The sequence below is a fragment of the Varroa jacobsoni genome, unplaced genomic scaffold (assembly GCF_002532875.2).
Source record: "Varroa jacobsoni isolate VJ856 unplaced genomic scaffold, vjacob_1.0 scaffold_25, whole genome shotgun sequence".
Classification (NCBI taxonomy): domain Eukaryota; kingdom Metazoa; phylum Arthropoda; class Arachnida; order Mesostigmata; family Varroidae; genus Varroa; species Varroa jacobsoni.
In genome coordinates, this window is record NW_019212927.1 from 69,856 (window position 1) to 89,267 (window position 19,412).

The 19,412-nt window shown below is 36.4% G+C and overlaps 1 protein-coding gene and 1 long non-coding RNA gene across 6 annotated transcripts in view; both read left to right on the top strand.

The window, feature by feature from the left end:
• GAA1 (glycosylphosphatidylinositol anchor attachment 1) overlaps positions 1-19,412 on the top strand; it is an 85,744-nt gene that overhangs the window by 13,341 nt on the left and 52,991 nt on the right. The window lies entirely within an intron of this gene.
• On the top strand, positions 14,119-18,118 carry LOC111258891 (uncharacterized). The gene is made up of 3 exons (XR_015310322.1): positions 14,119-16,908; positions 17,125-17,201; positions 17,576-18,118. It is a non-coding gene; the product is annotated as an uncharacterized LOC111258891 (long non-coding RNA).

Below are 19,412 nucleotides of genomic sequence, written 5' to 3' on the forward strand. Positions count from 1 at the left end.
GCCTTTATTAGTTTAAACCTAGTACCCTTCTACAATTATTTTCGCTCTCCCCTTGAAACGTTGTCCTAATTTCAATATCCCGTTGCGTTTATTCTGTTTTCCCATTTTAATAAACTCTGCCCTACTCGGAAATCTTTCACAAATTCTCAACAATTATCGAGAAAATCGGAAAATATACCAAACTTCTTCGAAGTACCTCAACCAATCGTCTTTATCTCGTCGGCAGCTCATCCTGAGATTTAACTGAATTACTCCTGAAAGAATTAGCTTAATGCGATTACCTTACAGGGTCGATTTGCGCCGGAGAGGTACAGCCGCGGCAGACAACTAGATAGATGGACTCCGTTCTAGGAGTACAGGCGGATAGATAGGAACGAAAAATCGAAAACAACTGTTCTGCCTATTTTGCCGGTTATCTAGCAAGTTAGCCGAATTAGCATAAAGTTTCTCACTTAGAAGGAAATTCGGAAAAAGCATACACTTGAAATATACGAAGCATATGTTGCTGTGGTTCATATTTAATCTAACCCATTTCGACAAAGGTCATCAGTTTACCCTGTGAAAAATAAACGTATGAAGAATCTTTTTTTTTTTTTTATTCACTAATGTACCGTTTTTGTTGAGCATAAAAGCACAAACAATTTTCCAACATGAGCCTCTTACAAATTCTCAACAGTTATCAGGGAAACGGCAAAGTATGATCAACCTCGCCTAAGCTGACATAACTCTTTACGAAATTCTTTAGGAAAATGAAATCCTCCTAAAAAATAACTGATCTAATCGAATACATTAACGTGCAGTTCACCCCAAAATTAAAATTCTAACACTTTTAAAAAATCACCCCAACGCGACTACACTGCGAGATCGATTGTGGATTAGACAAACATACAGCCGGGCCCACAAACAGACAGATAAACTCAATTTTAGTAGGAAACTATCCGCGAGTTTTGCTCTGCGTTTACGTTACCGTTGATTTATCCTATTTGTTAATGTTGTACTCAGTCCAACAAAGACTACATTACATAATAGTTATTCCGTTTTGATTACCCTATCTTATTTGACCCCGAGATATCTCATCAGGCTGTTTTAAGATGTTCGCCAAGGGGTTAGACAACTCCCTTTTACTTAAGCAATATACTAGCTTCTGGTTTATTTCTATAACACGATTAGGAGGCTTTCTTAGTGTTGGCTGAATGATTCTGTTTTTGGGATGCACATAAATTTTCGACGCAAAACTAGAATTTAGATACACAAACATGTGTAGCATTTCATTGCAACTCATCAAAAACTTTGGCTAAGAAATATTCCTCCACATAGATTCCTCCAGAAATGTTCCTCTATATACAAGCGAAAAAACCACCATATTCAGTTTTTGACCTTGTTCAGACCAAAATATTTATTTTAGCCGTATAAAAATATATTGCATTTTTACTCAGCTCATTGAGATATATTATAGATTGATATAAAGAATTAACGCCAAAAATCTGGTATTTGCGTAAACAAATATTTTGATGTACTTCTGTCAAGAAATATTTTAAATAATAATTTCGAAAAGAGTTGTTCGACTAAAATATTCGTTATATCAGCCGCTAAAACCTTACAATCTAAGCCTGTTAAAGATTCGGTTAAAGGAACGCTAAAAAGTAGTTTGTAACGCTTTTTCATCCTAGTGTCACATGGTCAAGATGAATCCCTTGGATTTTGTATCACTTTCACGCCAAAATATCTATTAAAGATAAAGTATCTTCACTCTGTTGAGCTAGAGCTTATGGCTAACACCGCGAGCGATCCCTTTTTATAAAACATTATATTAAGCTTTCGACTTTCAGAGCATTTTTAATGTTAAAACTGAGATTTAGGTACGAAGACATTTGTTACATTTCGATTCAGTTCGGCAAGAACTTTTGATCGGTATTAAGAACGATCATTTTTATATAGACTTTTACGTAAACATCCTATCAAAATTTAGCCCCCTTCGGTCCCAACAACCCCTAAACACATATAAGAGATTGCTGCAAAACGCTTAAAGAGAACAAAATACCGATTACCTTAAATTGACAACGACAATTAGCCTAAATTAATACTACGTTCCATGGGGTGGAAGAAAAACTTCGCCCGGGAAATAAATTCATTCAGTTGGCTTCCTCGTACGCGCAGCTCTTCGAAGGATGAAACTCAGTCGAACCCAATTACTTTAAAGAATCGATTTGGGTCGTATAGGCAAATAAATGGTAAGAGTTTTAACAGCGAGCGTCGCCCTGCGTTTGTTTTATCGTGTTTCTATCTGATTTACTGATGTTACGTCCAACCTAATATAGGCTTTACTATATATGCACCAGCAGTTAGCCCTTTGTGATAATTATTTCATCAAACTATTCTGATATATTTTACCAGGAAGCTTACCAGGAGATTTGTCTGTCTCGTGATATGATGGCCATGGTAGATTTCTACAATCTAATTACGAGGTTCCTTTAGTGTTCGCTAATAATGAATATGGTGAGTCGACCTCTGAAGAACGTGCGTGAACCGATTCGGCCTTCTTTAATGAATCTTGCTATTGATAGAATCGGCTAATCTATTGATTCTGTTCCTCAGTGTTAAAGATTTTTTTTGCCTCTTTTTTCTTATAGTAAATCACATATTCTACTAAATGAAGATATAGTAAATATTTCATGACGATTTTTTATATTTTGGCTGATGTATTGAATTTGTTTTTCTAAGGCTTAACGATTTTTCTTCTAATTTTTTGGTAATAAATCATTGCATATATAATGCTGAATGAAGACATAAATATCTGATATGTCTCCATCGACATATTCATTTTGCTTCTATGACGCAACAACGTATTTTTTAATACTTTGTTGATGTTTTCCATAAGTATATACCTTTTTTTAAATGTTGGTTTTTGTTTGAAAATAGATTAGAAAACTTCCACGAAATATAACTGTTTAATTTATATTTATTAGAAATTAGCTGAAATAACAACTCAAAACGAATTTTCACCTTATTGTTATACAGACAAACCAATACAACCAACAAGGTTTTTGCAATTTTCACCTAAAAATATCAGTTTTAGGTGTCGATATATGTATTGCATTTTCATTCAGCTCGTCGAGATCTATTGATTGACGTAAAGGAACCTCTTCTTTTCCTGGAATACTATATTTAGTTTTAACATTTTAGTGGCATTTTTAATCCGAAAACTAAGGTATATAAGCATATATTGCATTTCAACTCAGCTCATCGAGAATTCCTGATGGCAAGAAATACCCTTTCTAGAATAAGGAAATTAATCCTAGTGTGACCTTAGGGTAAGAGCTACTACCTTTGGTGTTTGGCTTTTTCACATCAAAATGTGAATTTTAGATGTATTGCGTTTATTCTCAGTTCGTAACCTATTGATTGGTGCAAAGAATTAGCGTCAATAAAGGGGTACTTTGCGCAGAAAGGATGTTTCATATATTTTTCTATTTCTTTAAAAAAATCTTTGAGACCTAATTTTCGAAAAAAATTGTGTAACTAAATTATCGTCATATCAAATGCTAGAGCTTTTCACTTCTCAAAAAATGCGCTCAAAAACACTCAAAAATAACTTGGAGAGACAAACAACCAAACGAACTGACAGGCATAGAGCTTTAGTAATGTATGGTTAGATAAACATCTAGAAAAGGCCAGGCGGACCCTGGGCCTCCGCTCCGCGCTTATTTTGCTATTGAACATATTTTACTTGACCTATATAAAATAAAAAAAACTAATTACCTTTACGATGGAAATAACGTTAAATAGCCTCAGTTTTATTTCATAATCTCTTCCGTTTTTGCGCCTAAAGTTCGTTTGACTTCACAGTTTTAACGTGTACTAAAAAGAACAGTTTGATTTGCTTTGAATTTTGTTTTGTGATTTTTTATTGAACCAGATGATTTTTTGTTGTTGTTGTTGTAGAAGCTACATTGTTGAGCATCAGGTTTTCAGTTCCTCTCGTTTCAGTTCTAGACCGTTTATGCGTGAATTAACATAGTTACGTGTTTTTACGCTTATAAATAAATGAGTCCTCACTAAAATTTATTGAATTATATTTATCGGTTGAATGTCTGTATTTTCGTTTTGCTAGTGTTGAAATAAAATAGATGTCACTTAATGCAAGGGTTGTATTTTTGAATAGTCTGCCTTCATGGTCTTTAGTTTTGAGTTATTGCATCGTCTTGAGAGTTAACGGATTAACAACTTCTCCCGTCTTTAACATAAATAAAAGATCATGAATCGCCTGAGGTAAACGTTCGCTGATGTTTCCAAGGCGCCCAAGGATAGATTAGATCTGGAATGATTCTATCTTGATCCAAACGTCTTCGAGCCGTTCGTTCGGCGTAGTTTTCAATCAATAGTCTCGAGAACTAACCTCGTGTAAGAAAACCTTTTTAAATTTTTCAAAGAGTATCAATGGGTTGAACGATGTGGGTTTACGAATATTATGAACTAATTATATATTTCGATGGAGACTATAGAGACGCAAGGGCAGATTGCCTTGACAGTAAGTGGAAAAATTTGAAGGAAACTTTTTGACCCTCTTTCTTTTTGTTTTGTTTGCAAAGTTACACTACATTGACGTCATTTATTTGCCAATGTTTTTGCAATATTCTTCGTCGTTGTAAAGAGTTATGAATGTTGTTAACTTTGTTGATTTTTCGTTGTTTCCAATTAGTTGTGTTGAGGTGCATTTTCGGAAAAAACGCTTGTTGTTTTTGTCGTAGGTGTAAATATAATTCTTTGATAGGTCGGAATTACCCGCGGATCAAGAAGCTCAATATTTAGGTAACGGTTAGGCACGGTCATTTGTGTCTAGCGTTTCGGTATTGTTCGATTTCGTCCGCTTCAATAGCTTGGTCACTTCTCTTTATTTGTTTGCATATAGGTTTGTATTTTATAATATACTTCATTGGTTTGACCGATGAGCGTATGTCAACGTTGAAGTGGCAATCAAACGTGTTTAGATGTTCAGCATTGTATGAAACAATCGACTGTGACGTTACTTAATGATTTCGATATTGTTATCCCTCCTTATCAGGTATGAAACCTCTCATATGCGGAAAACGTCGCTTATATATGGAGGGAAAATCTTCTGTATATAGTGTACGCTCTGTGTGTATGCTTTAGAATTAGAAGAAATTCTGGATATGTGTTTGAATCCGGGACTTCAGTTTGCATAAATATATCCTAGTTTTGTGGACGAAATTCAGTTTTTTCGTGAACCTGTAGCAGAATGTAAACATGTGGTAGTCTTTTTCTGGTATCTTTAATTACCAGACAAGCGATAACGTTGCCAAACTTCTTCACATAATGTTTTATAAAAAGGTTTTTTTCTTCTCATTCTGTCTGACAGAACGGTCCTTGGCTTTTATTAAAATGACTTGCAGTTTCTGATAAACGTGCATTGCACGTCATTGTCGGTAGTGATGTAGTTCCATACATCTGAAAGTACTTCACAGTGTCCTGTTTAAGCTCTGCCCTGTATCTGCCTTTGAATGTAAACAGTAGGATAAAGCGATTGCCATCATCTGCATATTCATACCCGTCATGTACAGTGGTGTTGAGCCTCCTATATGCGGTCATATAGATTTTCGATTAAACTGAATGTAGGACTGATTTTCCGACAAAATTTTTTACTGCCATATCTACTGATTGCTTTGATCTACTGATTGATGTATTGCTGAACAAACAGCCTGCTTGCAAAAGCTAATAAACTGGCTCTAAAAATTCATGATTTGTTCCGCGTTATGCAGCTCATGACGCTAACGATATTCACTTTACTGGAACAGTAATATGGTAGTCAAAGCAGTCATAGGATCCAAATGATTCGAGAAAAATCTGCAAAGTATCATTCTGTCTTTTTTTATTGTTCTGTTCGCTCGGATCTTGATATAGTAAGGAAATGTGCGATGTTCAACCCAACTTTGCCGCATTTAGATCATAATTCCCACTTCGTCCGCTACTTGAGCATTGTACATTTTCTTTCGAAACATATACAGATGCTATGGCCGCCTGATGACCGTCTATCAGGATCGATGGTGATATGTGTCTCATGTATAGTTTTAATGTACTGTTATCTATTGTGAGGTACCGAATGTGAAGGTTGCTTCCTTAAAGGACGCCGTCTCAATATACGACATGAAATTCTGGGTTATTTAAAATTTCTAGGTGGCGTTCAATGTCGTCATGTGAATTAATGAAATAGATCTGATTAAATAGAGATTACGCTTCATGGCACCAGTAATCCCATTATATGATAAACAAGACCTTTTATAATGGATGAAGAAAGTAGTAGATCACTTCTGGGAGTCGGTAACACCAAAAAAAGTTGCATATTATGCAACAGCTGAGACTTAAGTTGTATTTTAGCGCGTTAAGAAAAAGAGTTGTGATTGCTCTCCTGTCCAAGCAGTCCTCTGTTCTGAATGTAGTGTTACCCGCCAGTTTCAGTAAGCCTTAGCTACTAAAAGTTATTCAAAATAACAGAAAGAGCAAAAGCCTTTTATTGTTACTTATTACTGACTTACTTATCGCTCTGCTAAATGGTTAATAGTTACTTGGTAATTTCATTGTAGATGCTCAAGTAGAAATGCCATTAGGCGAGGAATTACGCATAGGAGCCATAAACCTTAACGCTTTTTATTGAAAGTCACACTGCTGAACTCTTTTGGTTTCGGTTAGCATTCTCTCTGTTTTATGATTTTATATGGAATTGACTAATTTTATTTATCTGACTATCTAAGCTGTAGCATTTAATACCCGTTCTTTCCTATGTTTTTGCGCTTAAGGTTTTTCTTTAGTTATTGTCGTCAGTTAGTTTCAAGATTCCTCCTTATGTTATTTATAAGATTTGACACCCGAAGCGTGTTTGGTATCGTTATGGCGGATTACAAAGAAACGAGGATCACTATTCGCGGTGAAGTCCCCTGGCTTGTTAATAGTACTGGTGTTTTGATCGTTATAATAATTATATTTAATCTTAATATCCCGACTTCGCAATAATTGTAATCCGTATCAGAAATTTTAGATACGATTATTTAAGAATGCCGTTAGAAGCCGGCGATAAAAGGTGTAAAGAGAATGGGATAATAATGTGCCAAACAAAAAAATGCTAAGAAGCAAGTTAATAAAGGAAGAGAGATATTTAGATAGTTTAGACCTTGCTTGTGCTTGGAAGGGTAAGTTCAAGCTCTTTTTACCCTAAAAAGGCAAGAGACAGACTGGGGGCTCACCTATGTCGGTGTTAGAGGAATATGTCAGGTTTCAGAATGTGCAAGCCGGTGCATTAGAACAGGTTTCCCAAGACTCTTCTAATGCTTTTAGAACGAGGTACTGAAACGTCTGGCCACTTCTGCCCAAATGCGACCAATACAAGTCACCAGAGGCTAAAATAAGGTCGAGCGGTGACCAATGGCGGCGAGACGGAACTTGTAATCTTTTTAAATCAACTTCAGAAATTTGTTCACGAAGGGACTCTAATAAACGATCTGCATAAGCGTCAAGTTCTGCAAAGTTTATGGGAAGAACAAGCCACAAAAACAGCCATTAAAATACTGATGATAGAAACCATTTATCAAGACGCGCTACGATGCGTTATCAAGGAACATGAGTTTATGCGATTTATTATCTTTAAAATATTTTCGGAAATATTTGAGTTTTTCTATTGAGTTTTTCTATTTATATTGAGAAAGTTAATAAAGTGGTGGGTTTGCGTTGGATTTTAGATGAAATTAACAATTATATAATTACATTTAAAATGTCAGCGTTTGCCCTATACATACCGCTTCACTGAAAGCAATGCCAAATGATTTAATAGAATGTGCTTTTACCTTACTAAGTTAATAACAGAATGTAGATAATAAATCTGTCAATTTTGGTCTCGTTAGTGTTAGTTAGCGGACCAAAATCTTGCCAAAGGTTGTTTGACTGAATTTATAAACCACATGATTTCGTCAAAAGTGAGTTGTAAACTAGAAAAAAATAGAGGTTTCAAGTGGCCTAAAGAAGAGGAAGACCATAAATCACAGATATTCATCCTCAAACCAGCAAACAAAAAACTTGATAGCAAAAATGTATGTTTTATAAGGAACATCATGACCCAGATAATTGCCGAGATAAAAACTTGAGTGCAAGTGATAAAAATAAAAATCTTACAAAATAAGGTATATAGGAAATATTTTCCGAATAGTCATTGGGCTAGCAAGCGCACGAGAAAATTAAAGTGCCTGTTTTGTGAAAAGATCAATCGTAAGCTATTATATTAAATATGACTGTCAGTGATGCACGTTTATTATCTAGAAGGCATTATTACAAAAAGCCAAGTATCTTGTAAATGAAAGTTCTCAGAAAAGCTTCATTACGGGTGAACTGGCTAACAGTGCCAAAGCCAAGCTGATTAGGGATGAATATACGCATATTAGTGTTTTAGGGAATGTATTTTGCCCAAAAAAACTACCGGTGGTAGATGTGCCTCTGTTACCCAAAGATAATAGGCCAATTGATGTAATAACTCGTATTTTTGATTAAAAAAAATTAAGAATTTCGTGTTGGCGCCATCGAAACAATACTGTGGACTAAAATTGGCTGTAGAAATTCAGGTGATATTGTAATATTACTAAGTACATTAGACTTAGAGTCATTAGCAGAAAACCTATTAAGATAAACGAAAGTGTCTTTAAAATAAATCGATCGCGTTGCGGTGTTTCAACTGATATTCCCATGGGATATCATTTGCGGTACCAAATCGAATCTAGAATGGATATTCAGTCTTCAGGATAAATCAGACTATCCGCGTTATACTGCAGAGTAATAATCTGTAAGGTGTATGGAATATCTTGCTAGTAAAACCTATCATGTTCACATTAATTTAAAAGGTTAGAAATATTTTGAGTGACGACAATGTGTTAACTCAAAGAGAATTGCAATAACTAAGAGACTTTTCAGGAACCATAAATCAAACAAAAATCATGTTAAGAAAATTATTTCAGAACCTCGATATTTTATCCTTCATTTTCCAATAACACAGTATACTAAGAAGTCACATAAAATTTAGTATTTGATGCTTCTGCAGCAGCTAGAAAAGAACTCTTGCTTAATTATTGCACCAACGATACCCCGAAATTGCTTACGAGTCCATTGCAGGATTTAACGAACTGCAAGCGCTAAAAAACTGTGCGGACAGGTGATATCCAAGAGACATATTTAATTGTTAAAGGTCATACACATCACAGGAATTATTTGGCATTCTACTTTCCGATTAAAATATTTCCGATCGGATGCCTTCCAGAATGACTTCAGTTTCTTTTAGGGTTAACAATAGTCAGTTTAACATAGTCGCGGTTATTTAAGAATATGCCAAGCGCTAGGCAGAATCTCTACAGGATCTAGGCAATCGTATTACCTTATATTCCCTTTAACCCTTTGCTGTTGGGGTAATATTTGTGTGTAGTTCGCCCAGGTTTATCGGCAGTTGTATGTCATATAATTCATTTTGCATACAACAGACTTTTGTCTTTATAGAGGCACGCTTTACAACAGCGGCAACATTTGTCCACTTTGTCAGCCTTTGCTGACGTGTTATCGCGTTAGTTTGTTCTATGATGTCTGCTTTTAAGTATTAGAGCAACGTCAGTTGTTTGCTTTACAGCTTTTTTATCCTGAATAAAATTATATTCTCTCATACGATCTGTTCCATATTGCTTACTTGCTCCTACACGACTTTCGTTTTGTTTGAAAGTTCACTGTCTAATTGTGCTTTACGCCCATCATTCGCTTCTTTTACTATCTTAGTAGCTCTCCTTGCTCTTTTTGCATTTCGGTCTTTCTCTGCTGCTATTTTTGACGAAGATCGTTTCGACTAATTATTAGGTTGTAATCTTGACGGATGCAAAACCCAACTGCTTTTTTCACAGTATATTTTGAGCAGTTTACTATGCACCTTTATTTAATACATTTGTACAACACACTTGACGCATTGCAGTCTTCGCCCGGATGAGACATCAGCGCAGGCAATGCTGGTGGTTGTCTTGTTTGCGGTGTTTTCAAACATGGAAAATGAAAAGGAGCTTATGCCGTCAGTATACGATCAACGAGGTTAACATTACACTATACGAGAATTGCAATGTCCTCTTAAGCGAAAAAGTCTTTCAGCAAGTTGGCTTTACTTTTTGCGAATGAAACTTTAGTGAACTACAAAGCGTCAACCTAACGCGGGCACCTTAAGAGGGTTCGACAACAGGCGGACATACTTCTAACTAAGTAATTGATGAGCAAGCAGTTAGATGCGAAGGTGACTTGTTTCGCCTTGACGAAGAAACTTTCAATTCTTTGAAATACATACCTCAAATTAATTATAATGGTGACAGGTAGATTTACCAATATTAACCTCGATCCAACAACTACAGAAGTTATCATTATAAAGCTCTTTTGGAGATTGTATCAACAGATACGTTTGGAAATCACCTCAGCACCTTGGATCGAACGAAACGAGTCAAACTGACGTTCCTAAAGTTGGTCTTCTGTCCTCACACGACAACGCTGAACTAGCTGCTATATTTTCTGTTCGATACACCGTCGTCCATAAAAGAAGTTCGCCAAACGTTTAAGCTCCCACAAATATCGGATTGTCGCAGGTTCATCGACGGCCAGAAATTAAAAAAGAGAAAAGTGGACTTGTTATTTTTGACGATACTTGCGATGACTTACGGCAGCTCGAAGCAGATGTGTTGGTAAAATAAGCACATGCCCCACACATAAGTTGTGCAGCCCATAGACCTTATCTGGTCCGCAAAACAAAGACACCGTGATGAGAATTGCGTTTGTAATTTTGTAAGGCTAGATTTAGCAGATATCACGTAGATCAATGCCGGATCAATGGATAACGTCATAAACTCAAACACATAGCCCCATTAAACTGATACTTAAATAAATTCTACAAGTTTTATCAGGTTTCTAATGTCTACGTTGGAGTTTATTAAAAATTATCTTTTTGTGGGTCTATCGTTGCTTGTGTGTTTTGAGAAATGCCAAAGTGTTTGAAAAAACTGATAAACTACATCAAACTGCTGGGCTACTGGTGGTGGTCAGTGGGTCACTACTGTATCGTGTTTGTGTTAAAATAATCTGATATTAATGTGCGTATACGAATCATTTCTTTTTCCAAACATTACGTACAATAAAAACGTAATGTTATGATCGAAATTGTTTAAAAAAAATTGAAAGCTGTAGGTCGGCATCTGCGAAGCCAGGTCTCAGTACTTATAATCATAGTTTTTCTAGGAATTTAAAGCAATGACCCTGCTTATCGCTTTAAGGTTGCTGTTTAGATAATTTTTGCTCAAGTATATTCAGTACTTTATGTTTCATAATGATATATATAGCTCCCTTTGGTGAATCAGAGATTTTTATTCTATTTTATTAAGTTTCGAGTGAAAAGATAATCCAGGAGAATGGCGTTCCATTATATTTAAAAGATGAAACTTAATCTAGAGGGTAAAGCTGTTTGCTTTTGCGTTAGGTAATCGAAGTATTACGCGTAAATTCTGACAATAAGTTGGCATCAGGTCTTTTAAGGGATCCAGCTGGCTATCGAACCGGCTTGGGACCCCGCTCGCTATTGAACTTTACGACAACAAGCTGCTCAGTATTACGTGATACCAGTTTCTGATCAAAGTACAACTGAATAGCCAGACCTTCTGTGTTTAAGTCCGATACTCCTGGCAATGACGGATATGTAAGGATACATTTTGTTCCATAGGACAGATATTCTATCATGCATTTTTACACACCATAGCTCACCAGTGATGACAAAGCAACATTTTTTGAGCATTTACGCACAATACTGTCGGTAAAAACTGTTTCAGAAGGCTGGCTTCGAATACGAAGTGGAATGTGTCGATGCTCCACTTAGGACCTAGATTGCTTTTCATGTAAGTTTAGCAAGCAAACGTTACTTTTCTCTATTACGCATGTTTTCAGTAGAATTATTACCTTATGGGGTCATAATACATGGTCTTAATTAACGTGGGCATCCCAACTTTGTGTACCGCCGCTGGTTATCAAGACAAGCATCGTAGCGAAATGCAAAAACATTGAAAGCCTCAACCGGTAATTTAGGTATTAATTAAGGATTCTTGCAACCGTTATCGATTTCATCAACAAGAGTAACGCCGAATCAAGCGGTGGAAGAATGATAGAGCACATCTACGATCAACACTTTTAACCCCATGCCGTACGAATACGCCAAAAAATAGCTCATACAAGTGCTCAGCTAGATGCTATCTAATCTAGTAGTGGCAGCCATGAATAAATCTATCTTACATAACAATTTCACGAGTAGTTAAAGACAGTACAATTAAAATTAGTACGACTGAATTGAGGTATTTATTTAAAGGAAGGTACTAGAATAAGTCAACGAGACGGGTACAGTAGAGATAGATACAGAGCTATTGGTTTTCGCGACAGAAGTACAGCGCCTTTGCCAACAGACATGCAAAACACAATAACGAGCAAAGAAGCCTACACTTCTTCTTAACGACAGTTTGGCGTATTTTGGAAGAGGACGAGTCGTACGTGACATTGGGCGCAGGTACAGCAAATTGCCAGGACAAGCAAGTGTTAAAGGTAATACTAAAAAGAAGGTAGAAACTATTTAAATGCTTTAAGTGTCAAATCCGATATTTTTGTAAAGCATTGCTTTAGACAGCTATCATCCAGCACCTTTCGAAATGAAATGTTTCAGAGCTCCCGGTTCTTAAACTTTCTGAACATTTCTACAGAAGCCGTGAGGTGCGCGCTAGATCTCGTAGCCATATAACCTGTAAATGTATGCACCTCTGACACTGCGGGTAGAGGATAATATTTATACTTTCGTGGGAGACATCTTGTGCTTCTAAGTTGACCTTTAACGATTTGATGTCTTAGGACATGGCCATTATCCTCACTGTGTAAACGCATATTTTCTTGCGAAAAAGATCTCCAAAATTTTTTTCTTGTATGTGCGGATTCGAATACGCGACTTACGCGAAATTGGATGCGAAACTGGTTTATACTACGAACTTCGCTAGAGACATAGCCCGCTGCGGTTCTCGGTCGTTACTTAGCGTCAACGGCTTAAATTTCGCATTTAAGCCATACTCGTTTTCATTAGATACAGAAAGGATGTACTGTCAAATCAACGAGTTAATTTTAAGATTCGCATGAGTTCTAAAAATCACTGAACTATGGGCTCTATTCTATTATATTATGTCATCGCCGATTAGACCTCCGTGTTTTTATGTGGCTAAAAGCAATTTTTAATTGTCTTGATGTCCGCTTGACAGTTGTAGCATTGCTCAATATGATGCGTGCAATAAACGGAGACCTGTTCATAAATTTCTTCATAGCCAGAAAAGACTCAGAAATTGACATTACAGAATATGAACGTCGCAGGTGTATAAAAGGAGGAAAAGAACAGTAGTTTTTCTTGCTAGGGGTCTGTTTAGCACACATTCTACGTGTTATGAGACCGACGTAGTATTAGACACGTTATGTCTATACGGTGTCAATCAATTTAATAATAGTTCACAAAATATAATAATATAGCCTTTTTCCAGGTCGTAGTTTGTTTTGGATTACTTCGAATCTTGCCATAATGATCGATCTAGTTATATTAGCTTGATAGCTACAAGTATCACCACATTCTTATTTTAGACAGAACTAGATGTCATCAATATAAGATTCTGCCTATATTCTCATCGTCAATTTCAGTCGTGCTTCACTTCAGCTGGTGATGTTGGTATACATCTATGCGAACACGCAACTTGCGTTTGACTATAGCCTTAAGCCTTATCTCATTGTGGAAGGAAACGAGCCACTGCGGTAAGACTTCCATTTCTAACCACACGCTCAACCAAATGAGATACTGCTGAGACAACAATAAAGCTTGCTGCTAGCTTGGTTATATATATATATATATATAGGTTGTCTTTGTAGACCGTAAGAAAAGTTCACATCAATAGCAAAGATATTTATTAACATTTTTTCATCTATAGAAGTTCGGAACGTTGCGAGTGAGTGATTTATAAGGAATGACGCGCCTTTTCTTTCTTGCAGGCTCCACTCCGTTAACAACTATAATATTCCTTAGACAAAATCCTGGCGTTCTGCAAGCATAGTTCCATTAGTTACAGAAAGCGTAGCATGCTGGATAATCTCATGAATTAAGTGAAAAAGGACAGGTTAACTGGAAACGCATGTTTCCTGTGTAAGTAGTATAAATTTAATTAAATCAACAAACACGGACATAAATTCCATTCTATTTTACACTTTACTGATTTCAAAACAAATCGCATGTTGACTCGTTTGTCTATATTTCCCTAACGTTCATGTTAAGTTCCCCTCTAGAGCAGTAAAAGTTGTATTGAGACTTCTAATGCTATTTACAAAACAGTCGATACATCACATATACACGTGTGTGCCACATGTGCACAGATTCTTACAAGTTACTCAATCTTAAACAACAACGACGCCCGTCGTTTCTGTTAATGTGTTTTTAAGACACTATTTCCATGTCTGTTTCCAATAATCAGAAGGAATGAGTTGAAGGAATCTACGTATGCCATATACCAAGCAGTAGCCAATACTGGAAAATGAATACGGTGGAGGAATAGTACTACAGTTATCAGAGTAGCTTAGCGCACGACTCAAAGCTTCGTAGCGAGTTTACAGATATAAACGTTAACTAGTTTACCATAGGTGGCCTCACTTAGTCATATTTTCTTGAAGAGCGCAACGTAAGCTTCTCTGAACGATGATCTATGAATCCAGAAGACAAATTATACTGTAGTTAAGAGCATTACCACCATTTCAGCAGATGAAATTGAAAGATTCGTTAGCCTTTGTAATTATTTCGAATAACACTTAGTTAGTGCACTTAGTTAATCATAAGCCTTTGAAATTTCTGAGATATCGAAGGCAACCTACGGTGAACGTAAGCAATGACGAAAGTACCATCCCTGTAGGAGTGTAATACATTTTTAACACATTTTAAACAAAACTTACGCGATTTTGACTGCGGATATGGAATACAAATCGTATAAAGCCTTGGCTTGTTCAACACACTGTTTTTAAGGCTTTTTTTTTATCTTTGATATTTTAATATATCCTTTACGTACTTATTCCAGAATATAGATTAGCAATAAAAATCTCTATGTGAGATTGCCGCTTACCAAATCGTACTCCCTTTTGTATTCGATGCTTTTTTTCGAAGAATGCATACTCTAGGCTGCCGATTTCATTGGCGGAAACAGTGCTTTCATAAGTTCACAATTATGCTCTTTTGACCCAGTCGGCAGAAAGGGATGCTACGACCGCTTGGCTGAAATCTACATCGTTGACTTTCATTATAAAAAATCGTAACTTGGTAATAAGGAGGGAATGTTTGCCGTAAACCAATGGCAATTAAGCCATAAGCAAACACATAGAAATAATAGGCCGTAATTGAACACCGACGCCATATAACGTAACAGTTGATGCTTTGTCGCGTTCGGCAGCATCATCAGCAAGAGAACGAAATTTCATGTGGAATTTGTCGCTTGGCGACGACCACAGGGCCACCAATACGTTAAAGACCGGGCTGGCACTGTATGAATGATGTGATACCGTAATCAACGAGATGGTCGACGACTCCTTGTCTTCCATCTGACTAATTGTATTAACCCAACACAATCGTGGGACGATATTTTAAAACTATGTCTTCGTTAGCATGCCGGCATAATAAAACGGTTTCACCTAATTCATGTGTAATTGAGGAGCCAATACGCTTGAAGATTTCATGTTTGGACGCCTTTGACAGGAACCTATTCGACGCCGTTCACCATGCAACCCAGTTCATCTGGAAGCAATGAACACCGTCAGCCGTCGATCTTTAACTGAAAGAGTCGACGGTGAGGCTCGACCACATTTAATATTATCTGTGCGCGTGTAAGTTCTATCGACCGAGTTACCTTATGCAGAAAAAACTCACATTACGCTGAGCTGTTGTCGACGCCCCATAGTTGCCTAGGTAACGAAAATATTTCACACTAATCCTCGAGACGAGGCAAATCAACCTATTCATGCTTCTAATGTGAACCTGTCGTGTTGAATTGCGACCTTTAAGGCATGTTGGGAAAACCAGTGCGAATGGTATGACCTTAGGAAACAGACTACTACAGACGTCTTTAACGCTTGGTGAATCATACACAAGCCGTGCTCCTAACATCACCTGGTCTTGAAATCAAACTACTTTTTTGTTCGGAATTAAACTGTAGGCAGCAATTCTGTAGCGCATTTTGAGGCAAGTGGGCTTCGGGATTCACGGCGACACCTCTCACGGTCGGTCATTAAAACACAGAGAAGAAGTCAAGAGACAGTTAAAAGGCATGCTGGCTTCTCTATGTTGATATGATAAACGGATACCCTTTATTTCAAAGACACAGTTTAATACAAAAGAACGAAAACCAAAGAGATGCACCACAAGACCAGGGCGCAAGCTATCGATCGAAGGCAACCATCTCGAATAGCGAACCGCCGGAATAAATGCTCACTCGTCTAATCATCTCAAGTAGACGCGAATTTACCGTGACAGACACTAGGAAGAGGTCTTAACAACAACCGTGCTTTTTTTTTCTGCAAAGAAATGTCCTAGCATGATTCATTGTATATAAATGGTTAGCACCATAAATAATGGTGTACCATTCTCAAGCAGTAAAAAAATTGCGCGGTGCCCCGTACTTGGTGCACGGAAAAGGGGTCCAACGCTGATGGGTAATGGCTTTGTATGCTAGGAGAGCGATCACTACACGTCCGTCAAATAGTCCACAAGGTCTTCTACGGTCAGCTTGGTTACAGTGGCAGCGGTATGCGGTAGGTCAAGTTATTATAATGTAATATATTAAGTTGAATTTTTGCTCTACTTACACTCCTGCTTTCCCATAGCAATGACGCAATAGTTTTTATTACAGCTTCACTAGTTCTGATTTTTCTGTTTACTTATGAAAAAAAGATTTCATTGCGCGACAATGCCGAAACGTCCTTCATTTGCAATAAAATGCTCAATATGTTTCTTTATATCTTCTAAAGATACCAAATCCGCTTCATCATTGCGGGGATCGTAAAAGATAATAATCGAAAGGAGCGAAGTCAGGATTATAAGCTAGGTGAGGCAAAACACCCAAATTAAGTTCGTACGGTTTGTATAAGGCCAGTCACGTTGTAATGAAATAGGATTCCTCTCCTATTGGCCTTCCTCCTACAAGGCGCTTTCATATGCACTGCTTTAAATGCTTGAGCTGTTTACCTTACTCAGTCAAGGTAACACTTTTGTTTTTTGAGAAAAACTCATAGACGAACTCTCGCCTACAATTTAGCTAAAGCACAGCATTACCTTCTTTAGAAAAACCTAGGCTTTAGTTATCCTTTGAAAAGCACTATTACATTTCGACTGTGGCCTGCTCTGGCTGACATTATTGTAGATTATCCATCTACTTGTTACCATCTTGCAAGAAGCGGGTTTTTTCTCTTTCAATTTCAGAAGATGATCGGATGCGCACATGTGGTGCACTAGTTGATGATCGATCAAATCACGAGGAACCCAGACGTTTGCCATATTGACGTCACCGTTAGTGGTTATGTCTCGAAATGATCTATTTGAATACCTCTATATTTTTAATTATGTAGTGAAGATTTATATGCGGGTTTTATACGAATAAAATGAGAATTTTATGGGCTTTTTAATCAGAGGGTTGACCTATATGCATCTTGTCTTCAAAGTTGAACTTACCTGCTCAAAGACAAACGAACTACTTTCTAACCGTGCGATCGGCTATAGTATTGGATGTGTGCACCCCAGAAATTTCTTCACCAGCTCGAGTTGCACATCGTCCTTCTCAGGAATATTTTTCAAAACTAATCTTAAACACACTTTTGATATATTCATGTTTAAGGTTTTGGGGGACTTAAACGTATAATCGAACAGAACACAGAGGAAAACTGGAAGATAACTTTAAGAATACAATGAACAGTCATTTTTTGACTTCCATCAACTGTGGCGCATCAAAAATTGAGATCTGCTGTGAAAACCCGAATGTTATAATTTGAAAACTGTTAACATGTTTTGAAATGTATATCACTTATCTTATCGTTACTATCATGACAGCAACTTTCAGTCATTTATTTCTATTTCAAGCTTTCCTTGGGATCGATAATTACCAATAAATTCTTGAATTCAGCAACACACTCAATTGTACCAAAAAATTATACGCTGTAGCCCATTATAACATAAGTTTGCTTGAATTATTTGCTGTCCAAATCAGCGTTTGCGTGTAATCAATCTTTTCGCCGAAAGAAAATACGTCCTAGTAAGTCAAATATGTTGTAAGATAGAATATTGTTAACAAAAATATAAATGTGTGCATGTGCTAATTGTTTTTGGAAAAAGGTTCACTAAATACGATAGTATCTGTTGGAAAGTGTATTGGTAGTCCATTTCTATAATCCAAAGTTTCCTCGATTAATATGAAGGCAAATGCAATTGCACACAAAATTTCATTTTTTTTTCTCCTTGTTCTGGATAGACGCTTACCTTATTGATATATTAAGTTTCAGTTGCCTCTATGAATTTTGATTGCTTCAGGTTCCGTCAGTCTCGACAAGAGTCGACACAGGCTGCTAGACCGTAATTTAAGAGTCGAGAGAGAATTTTGTAGATAACGGGCACGATTGGATTAAATTTCACACTTTACTTGATATATTTAAAAAAGTTCTCATTGGGTTCTCTATTCAAGTAGAGTATATCGTGTTTGCCGTTGACAGACCATAGTAGTGATTTCCTATCTGTTAGGTTGAAAGATACCAGTTTGGGTTCTTATATATATATATATATAAAAAAAAAAAAAAAAAAATATATATATATATATATATATATATTTATATTTTTTTTTTTTTCTTTAAAGATGTTTTCTGTTGTTTTGATGGCATTTTCCGATGACTAATAAAAAATAATTTTGCCAATGCTTTTCTTGTTCTTCGTATTTTTTTATAAGAAGAAATTGGTTTTTCTGAGGTAATTTTTGAAGGGGTAACTTAATTTTTTGTCAGAGACAATATAACATAGAAACGCTTATTTTTCCGCTTCAGTTAATTAGACTGACAAATCTAAAGGTGTTTTTTTTACTTACCTTTCATAAATAACTTTCCTGATTTTCTTTGCATTTTATTAAGCGTCCAATTAGAATGGCCGCGTTTTTTTGAAATACCTCTTCGAAACGTTTTTACTATTATAATATTTCTTTCGTCTTAAATAATCTTTGATAGTATTGCTGTAAAAGCCTTACTCAATTTTTTCTTGCTTTTATTTGTTGTAACATCTG